Raw genomic sequence first — 7,547 nt, 5'->3', positions numbered from 1 at the left:
TTAAATTTAAAAAATTTTAAAATACAATAATACGTAAATGATTCAAATAAGTGTACATCATCCTCTCTAAAAAAATTAAAGAGAAATTATATATTTAAAAAAATTATTTTAATTTCATTGTAATTAACTAATATAGTATAATAATAAAATGTTTAGTTATATTTTAAAAATTTATAACATAATAATTAATAGAATTTAAGTTCCACTTTCAATAGTTGAAATAAAGTTTTCGATTTACCTCATAAAAAGCAATATAACACGAGAATATATGATTAAAAATAAAAAAACTATTAATTATAAAAATCATTAGACAATAATATTACAAGATCAAATAGAGAATATATATATATATATATATATATATTTTCTCGAATTAAATGCATAAAAATCTAACTAAAAGGATATTCAAAAGTATAAATGAAATCTATTTCTTCGATTAAAAGGCAGTAAAAATAGAATAAAAAGGATCTTCAAAAGGATAAATAGATTTATTTTCTCCGATTAAAATGCATTAAAAAATTAATTAAAATGATATATCATGAATTTCAAATTAAACTAGGGTTACTTTAGGAAATCTCATAATTCCCTCCTCTATTCCCACATGTACGTAGATTATAGATTGTAAATTTATTTTATTATCTATTAAGTTAAATAATAAATACATGAAGTATATAATATGTATTTCGCTCTAACATTTAATTTAAATCATAAATTGAATAAAATTTAAAGCATATCGTAAATAAAAGAATTTTTAATTTTCACGTATAGCCTTATTATATGACATTAAAATAATTAAAAATAAAATATATTATTAATATATGGTTAACATTAATTATCTATTAAGCATAGTATTTAAAATAAAAATTTAATTGGTATGTGTTAACTTTAATTATTCATTAAACATAATATTTAAAAAAATTAATTGGTTATTAATAAAGTTATTTTATAACATTTTAAATTTCATTAAAGGCATTATCGAAAATCTCATTATTTCACTTTTCTACGTGATATAGATTTGATTCAAGGAACCAAAAAATATAATATTTCCATTCCACGATATTCACACCAATTTGACTTTTATAATCTTAAAATATAAAATTCTGAGTTTTCCAGACACCACACCACATTCACTAAACGACATGTTTTGTTGCAGAGGATACTATAGATGCACTCACCGTCACTCACAAGTTTGTTTAGCCACAAAACAATTTCAGAGATCAGATCAAGACCAATATTTCAAGTGACCTATAGAGGAAGGCACACATGTTTTCAAGCTGCTCGTTTAGCAGCCTCAATAAACGACAAGTCGCAAGAAGGTGAGGATAATTGCTCAATAGAACGACAGCAACAACACGAAGAAGTGAAGCCCAAGCTATTCAAAGAGATATCTTTCAACTACAGAGAAGGACTCAGTAAAAGCGACGACTTGGAAATATTTCCACCATTTTCTCTCAATGAAGAAACTGATATTTTCAAGAAGTCAATAATGGAGAATGATTTCTTTATTAATTTTTCACCTGCATCGATATCTCCGGCGACGTCGTCCGGCTTTGGAATAGACAATAATGCAAGAACGCCGGAATCTGATTCCGCTCCAACTTCAGTTACCAATTCGCCAATCGGAGATTGGGATCTTTCAATAGATAAGGTGGATTTCGACTCCAATCTCCCTTTAGAATTATTTGGTTAATTATTAATAGGATTAATTTTATGATGTTGATGGGTCAGTGCTTCGAAAGAGAGATTAAGAGAAGGTTCTTGAGTCTCGGGTGGTGCCTTCCCAGAAAATTTTTCAGTTGATTAGGGAGTTTAATGACGAGTAGGTGTAACCTTTTTTTTTTATCAATTTGGCTCGTAAACTAATAGTAGATTAAAAATTAATTCGCTTGTGGACTAAAAGTTTATGGCTTTAAATTTGGCAAATGCGGCAGATAAGGTAACTTACAGCTAAAACAGTAAGACTCTGCCCTTTTGATAGCTAAACAAAGCAATAAAAAGGAGGGAGGGGATGAAGGGAGCCGAAGCACTTTGCAATACAGATAAAGCAAACTCTTATTAGAATGTCAAAAGTTGGAAAACAAATACAAATCACAAACCGAGCAGAGTCTTATTAAAGTAACAATATAATAAGAACATTAAAAATAATACACCACAACAACATATAATAAGAACATCACTACAACAACATAAGCATACTGAACTTAAAATATACGACTGAGCGAGTATACAGATTGTATAAAAGTGAGAAATAGAAGTACAAGTGCTGCAATAGTTCCAGTCCCTCTCCAGAGATTGCTAAAATATACACTTCTCATGATAGCCACAGTCTTAAACCAACGATTCTCATAATGTTTATTAAGATCCACACTTACTCCATAGAAACAAGACCCACATGTTGTAATTTCAAGACAAAGCTTATTCACCATCTTAGCCACTGATTTGTACTCCCCAAGCAAATTAGTGATAATACCATTTTGAATAAGCAATTCCACATCTCTCTCAGTATCTACTAGAAAATCTAATATCCATATATACTCACATATGTAAGGATCATTTGGATAGTGACACTGCTCAAAAGCCATCAGATTTCTTATCAATCGTTCTGTGCCATCATGAAATTCAAATCTCGGCATTTTCAATTCTCCACTTTCAAATTTTATATCTAGGGGCCACGCCTGTTTATCCACCTTAAACTTGACTCCTGCCTCATTTAACTTTGTAGCACTATAAAGACTTTCAATACAAGCATCATTCTTTGACACTGGATGTTTGTAGGATCTTCTTCTTCTAATCAAATCAGTCAAGTGCTTAGGTTTCTCCTCAATTTCTTCTCCTTCTACGCTTGCACTCTCATAGTCTTTGTTCTCTTTTTGACAGCAGAACATATTCGAAATCCAAAACCCATAAAAAATGGAGAAGCAATCGCGAGTTTTATGATCATCATCACGAAGTTTCGGAGGACGCAAGTAATTCGATAAGTTGAGGCGCACGAGAGAAAGAAAACCAAAATTTCCAGTAGCAAATTTATATAAATCCTCAAGCACAAAATAAGGCAGCTGATTTTCAAGCAATATCAAATCTTCTAATATGCCATCTTCGCGCGATGGTTTGCCTAATATATAATCAGCTTTATATTTTTCTGTCCAAATAAACTCTCTCCTCTTTTCAAGAAAAATTCGATAATGAACACAGAATCCAATAGAATCATTCTTACAAACATGTTCTGTTCATACTGCTCAAATGTTTGGTCATAACAGTGACGGATTGTTAATTCGTATTCTCTAATTTTGTTTTCAAGCTCAACCCAAGTCTTGCCAGTCCTTCTGCAGAATTCTGCCAAATATCTCAGTTTTTGCTTCTCCATAGGTTTCAATGAATCTTCATTGTGGTGAAAAGGGCCTATGGAAATCATTTGAGGAGTGTAGGCTGACGGATTTATAGCTCGAAGTTTTCTTGGAACTCTGTAGATACAAATTTCTGGCCATAAAGCTGGCTCCGATAGTAAACGCGCTAAGTTGTCTGTTATGTCAATGACTAATTGCTTTCCGCTTTCAGCTTCGACATCATTTGAATTACTTCCTTCACCATTCTGTCCCATCTGCCCAAGAACACCTAATATACTTCATATAATATTCTTTTTTAAAAAAATATTTGTTAATTAATTAACTCCATTTGCACACAACACATCTTTTTAGCAATCAAAAAGAACTTTTGACAGGGAGAGATCAAAACTGATATAAAAGGAAATGTATAAGAATTGGAAATCAAAGTTAATTCAAGGTTATCAATATTACATTTCATTACTAAAAAAACGGCAAAATTTTTCAGGAGAGTGTGCCAACCTGAAGTGCAAGATCTTTGCCTGAAGAAGTGGTCTAGTTGGCAGTTGAAAGCACTCAGATTTTCTCCTTCAAAGGCGACAAAAATGTGTTGGGCGTGGGTGTATCCAAACAATTTAAACCTTTTTATAGACGAATGCTCTCTTTGAATTTTCTTTTCTCATTAATAATGCAAGGCTCTGTTGTCCTTCCAATTAATTAATTAATTAATTTTGATAATTGTATTGTCTTTATCAGTAGTACCTTTTATATTAATTTCTTTTGTTTGTAAATCAGTTGACGGATAACAAAATTAAAGTTTTTTCTTAAAAGATAAGGTACGTTTCAAGTGTATTTCTCAAAAATTTATCGTTACAAAATTTTAACCGAATACTATCTCAATGTGAACATGAAAATACATGTTATATATGAAAGGGAGAAGGGTGCAAACCTGAAGTGCGAGAAGTGTTTTGGCGATTGAAAGATAGATTTTATCCCTTCAAAAGCGACAAAAATGTGTTAGGTATAATATATATAGTAGGGTGCATATTTTTCCAATCAATTTAAGTCGAATGATCTCTTTCATTGTCCTTTTCTCCTCGATAATGCAATCTGTCCTGTCCTAATATAGTACTCCCGCCTTCGTTACACTTTAACAGTAACAATTAGACATTTTATCTTGTTCTACTTTAAGTATTTATTTAAGATTTTGAGACTATATTAATTATTATTTTTAAAAATTTTATCTATATTTATTGAGTGTTTTATAGCAAAATTAGATAAAGAGCTTTTATATATTAAGAAGGACAATTTACGCATTTTATTCTATATTTTTAAAAAATCATTATGACTAGTTGTTTTAGACACATGTTTCACGTAGATTTTATTCATTTAATTTTATTATTTATATAATGAAAGCATAAATTTTTATTTAGATTAAAATAAATATAATAATTTATTAATATTGCACTTTATATATACAATGAAATTTTGAACATGTGTTGTATTAAATATAATTAAAAATAAAATGATGTTTATTTTCTACCTCTTTAATAAAAAATATATAATTTTATTATTAATTAATTATATAAATTCACTACAAATTCGCATTTATCATACTGCAAAATATTTTATAATTTGGCCATGCTATAACTAATATAATAAATCATGACTTACTTGACTTTGATCTCACATCAATTATTTTCGTCGGACGAAGTTAAACTGAAATTTTATCAATAGCATATAATATTTCGAACCATATCTTTGTACAGAATTAAAAAATAAATTACTTAAAGTTCTCAACTACACATGAGAATCAATATGTAAAGTTGTAAACAATAATATTAGTAATAGAATGTACTTTATCAAGTTTAAAGAAGATATAAATGAGATTAAATTAAAAAATTACAAAGTAACATATAAAAGTGTTTGAAAAAATATTAAAATTTTAAAGGTCTAATTATCTTTATATCTATTTAAAAATATTTAAAAATATAATCCAATTAAATTATAGAAAAATTAAACAAAATTCTATAAAATTCAAAAGACAGATTTTATCCCTTTAAAAGCGACAAAATGTGTTACGTATATTATATAGTGGGGTGCATATTTTTCCAATCAATTTAGGGATAAAAATCAAATGTCGCTGAAACGGACAAATTTGTAGGTACATGTTGTCGTTGACTAGTAATTGATTATATTTCATGTCTTGATCTCTCAGTGCACTATAGTAAATTTTCCTAGGTAAAATTTTGATAGCAAACTTTATTGCAGAGATACTATAGATGCCCTCACGAGGTTCAGAGATCAGATCAAGACCCTACAATATTTGAAGTGACCTATAGAGGAAGGCACACATGTTTTCAAGCTGCTCGTTTAGCAGCTTCAATAAACGACAAGTCGCAACAAGGTGAGGATAATTGCTCAGTAGAACGACAGCAACAACACGAAGAAGTGAAGTCCAAGCTATTAAAAGAGATATCTTTCAACTACAGAGAAGGACTCAGTAAAAGCGACGACTTGGAAATATTTCTACCCTTTTCTCTCAATGAAGAAAATGATATTTTCAAGGAGTCAATAATGGAGAAAAAAATGTGTTGGCCGGGTATTAGACACATACTCTCTTTGATTTTTCTTTTCTCCTCAATAATGCAACGCCATCCTGTCCTTCCCACTAATTAAAGTTGATAATTGTATTGTCTTTATCAGTCATGCATTTCAAATTAATTTTGTTTTTGTTTGTAAATAAGTTGATGTATAACAAAATTAAATATTTTTCTTAAAAAAAAAAAAGGGATAAGTCGAAGTAGGTGCATTTTTCAAGTGTATATATATATAGGGTGCATATTTTTCCCAACCGACGACTGTCTCTTTGACTATGCTTTCCCCTCAATAATGCAATCTGTCCTGTTCTAATATACTAATATAATCTCTTACGCTGGAATTGAGTTTCTGAAAGTGGATCGCGATTACAATATAATAATAAATTGAGCATTGGTCCTCAATTTATCATAATGGGCTATTTGGCCCAAAATGAGTGGGAATAGATTGGACTGTCATAAAGCTTAGCATCGTATTTTCTGACTTTAAGATTTGCAGTTTCAAATTCGAATATGAAAAGCTGTTATTAGAATAGCGAAACGTTCAAAGAGATAAACATTACAGATAGAACAATGAATCAGGAAATAGAAAAAAAATTGAAAAGATTGCACAACCAAACAGTCTTAATTTTGTAACAAATCTCTAATAGAAGACGCAGACTGTGTGACGGTGAAAACCAGTAACAAAATGGCGACGACAGTTCCGGTGCTTCTCCAAAGATCCTCAAAATACACCCTTCTCAAGACCGCCACCGAACGATACCATAGATTATCGTAGTGTTCATTGAGCCTTACGCTCATATCGTAAAAACAAGAACCAGACGCCCTTATTTGCAAACCAAGATTATTAACCAACTTAGCCACTGATTCATTATCACCTAACAGATTAACAATAATCCCCTTTCTACAAAGCAAATCAACGTCTTGCTCTGTGTATATCAGAAAATCAAGAATCCAAATATAATCGCAGATGAATGGATCGTTTGGATAATGACACTGTTCAAATGCCATCAGATTTCGAATCAATCGCTCTGTATTATCATCCACTATAAATAATGGCATTCTCAATTCTCCTCTTTCAAATTGCATGTTGATTGGCCAGGCTTTTGGACTCACTTTGAACTTCACTCCTGCTTCGTGTAACCTTGTAGCTCTGTATAGATTTTTCACTGTTTTTCCGTTATTGTTATTTGACTTGGGACGCTTATAGCAACGATATTGTCGAATTAGATCCGTGAAATTTAACGGTTTCTCTTTAAAGTCGTCTTCTTCTTCTCCTTTGACGCTTTGATCGTTGAGCTTGAACATGAGAAGCATCTAGGAATCCAAAAACAATAAAAGCAAGAGAAGCAATCGCAGCTACATTTTTTATGTTCTTCGTCAATTGGTGGCGGAGATAAATAGTCCCATAAATTTTTGACCATAAGATCGGAAAAAGAAGGATAGCCTTCTTCGTTTAACTTTCCGACGGTGAGGTCATATAAATCTTCAAGAACAAAATACGGTAACTGATTTTCCACTAATATTAAATCCTCTAATAAACCATATTCTCTCGTCGATTTTCCAAGAATATAATCCTCTTCATATTTGTCATTATTTCCGTTCTCAAAGAATTTATATTTTTCTCCTC

General features: G+C 30.6%; 3 pseudogenes; 1 reads left to right on the top strand and 2 right to left on the bottom strand.

Moving 5' to 3' along the window:
- Nucleotides 1-1,125: 1,125 nt before the first annotated feature.
- LOC149492247 (putative WRKY transcription factor 46) lies at nt 1,126-1,881 on the top strand (annotated as a pseudogene).
- Nucleotides 1,882-2,153: 272 nt separating this feature from the next.
- LOC149492246 (UPF0481 protein At3g47200-like) lies at nt 2,154-3,960 on the bottom strand (annotated as a pseudogene).
- Nucleotides 3,961-6,429: 2,469 nt separating this feature from the next.
- LOC149492245 (UPF0481 protein At3g47200-like) lies at nt 6,430-7,536 on the bottom strand (annotated as a pseudogene).
- Between the last annotated feature and the right edge of the window lie 11 nt (nt 7,537-7,547).

The sequence above is a fragment of the Jatropha curcas genome, unplaced genomic scaffold, assembly GCF_041381405.1.
Source record: "Jatropha curcas cultivar XTBG-Jc1 unplaced genomic scaffold, XTBG_Jcur_1.0 HiC_scaffold_35_pilon, whole genome shotgun sequence".
In the NCBI taxonomy this organism is placed as follows: Eukaryota; Viridiplantae; Streptophyta; class Magnoliopsida; order Malpighiales; family Euphorbiaceae; genus Jatropha; species Jatropha curcas.
Note: the sequence above shows the minus strand (reverse complement) of the source record. Positions and strands in the feature narration are given on the sequence as shown.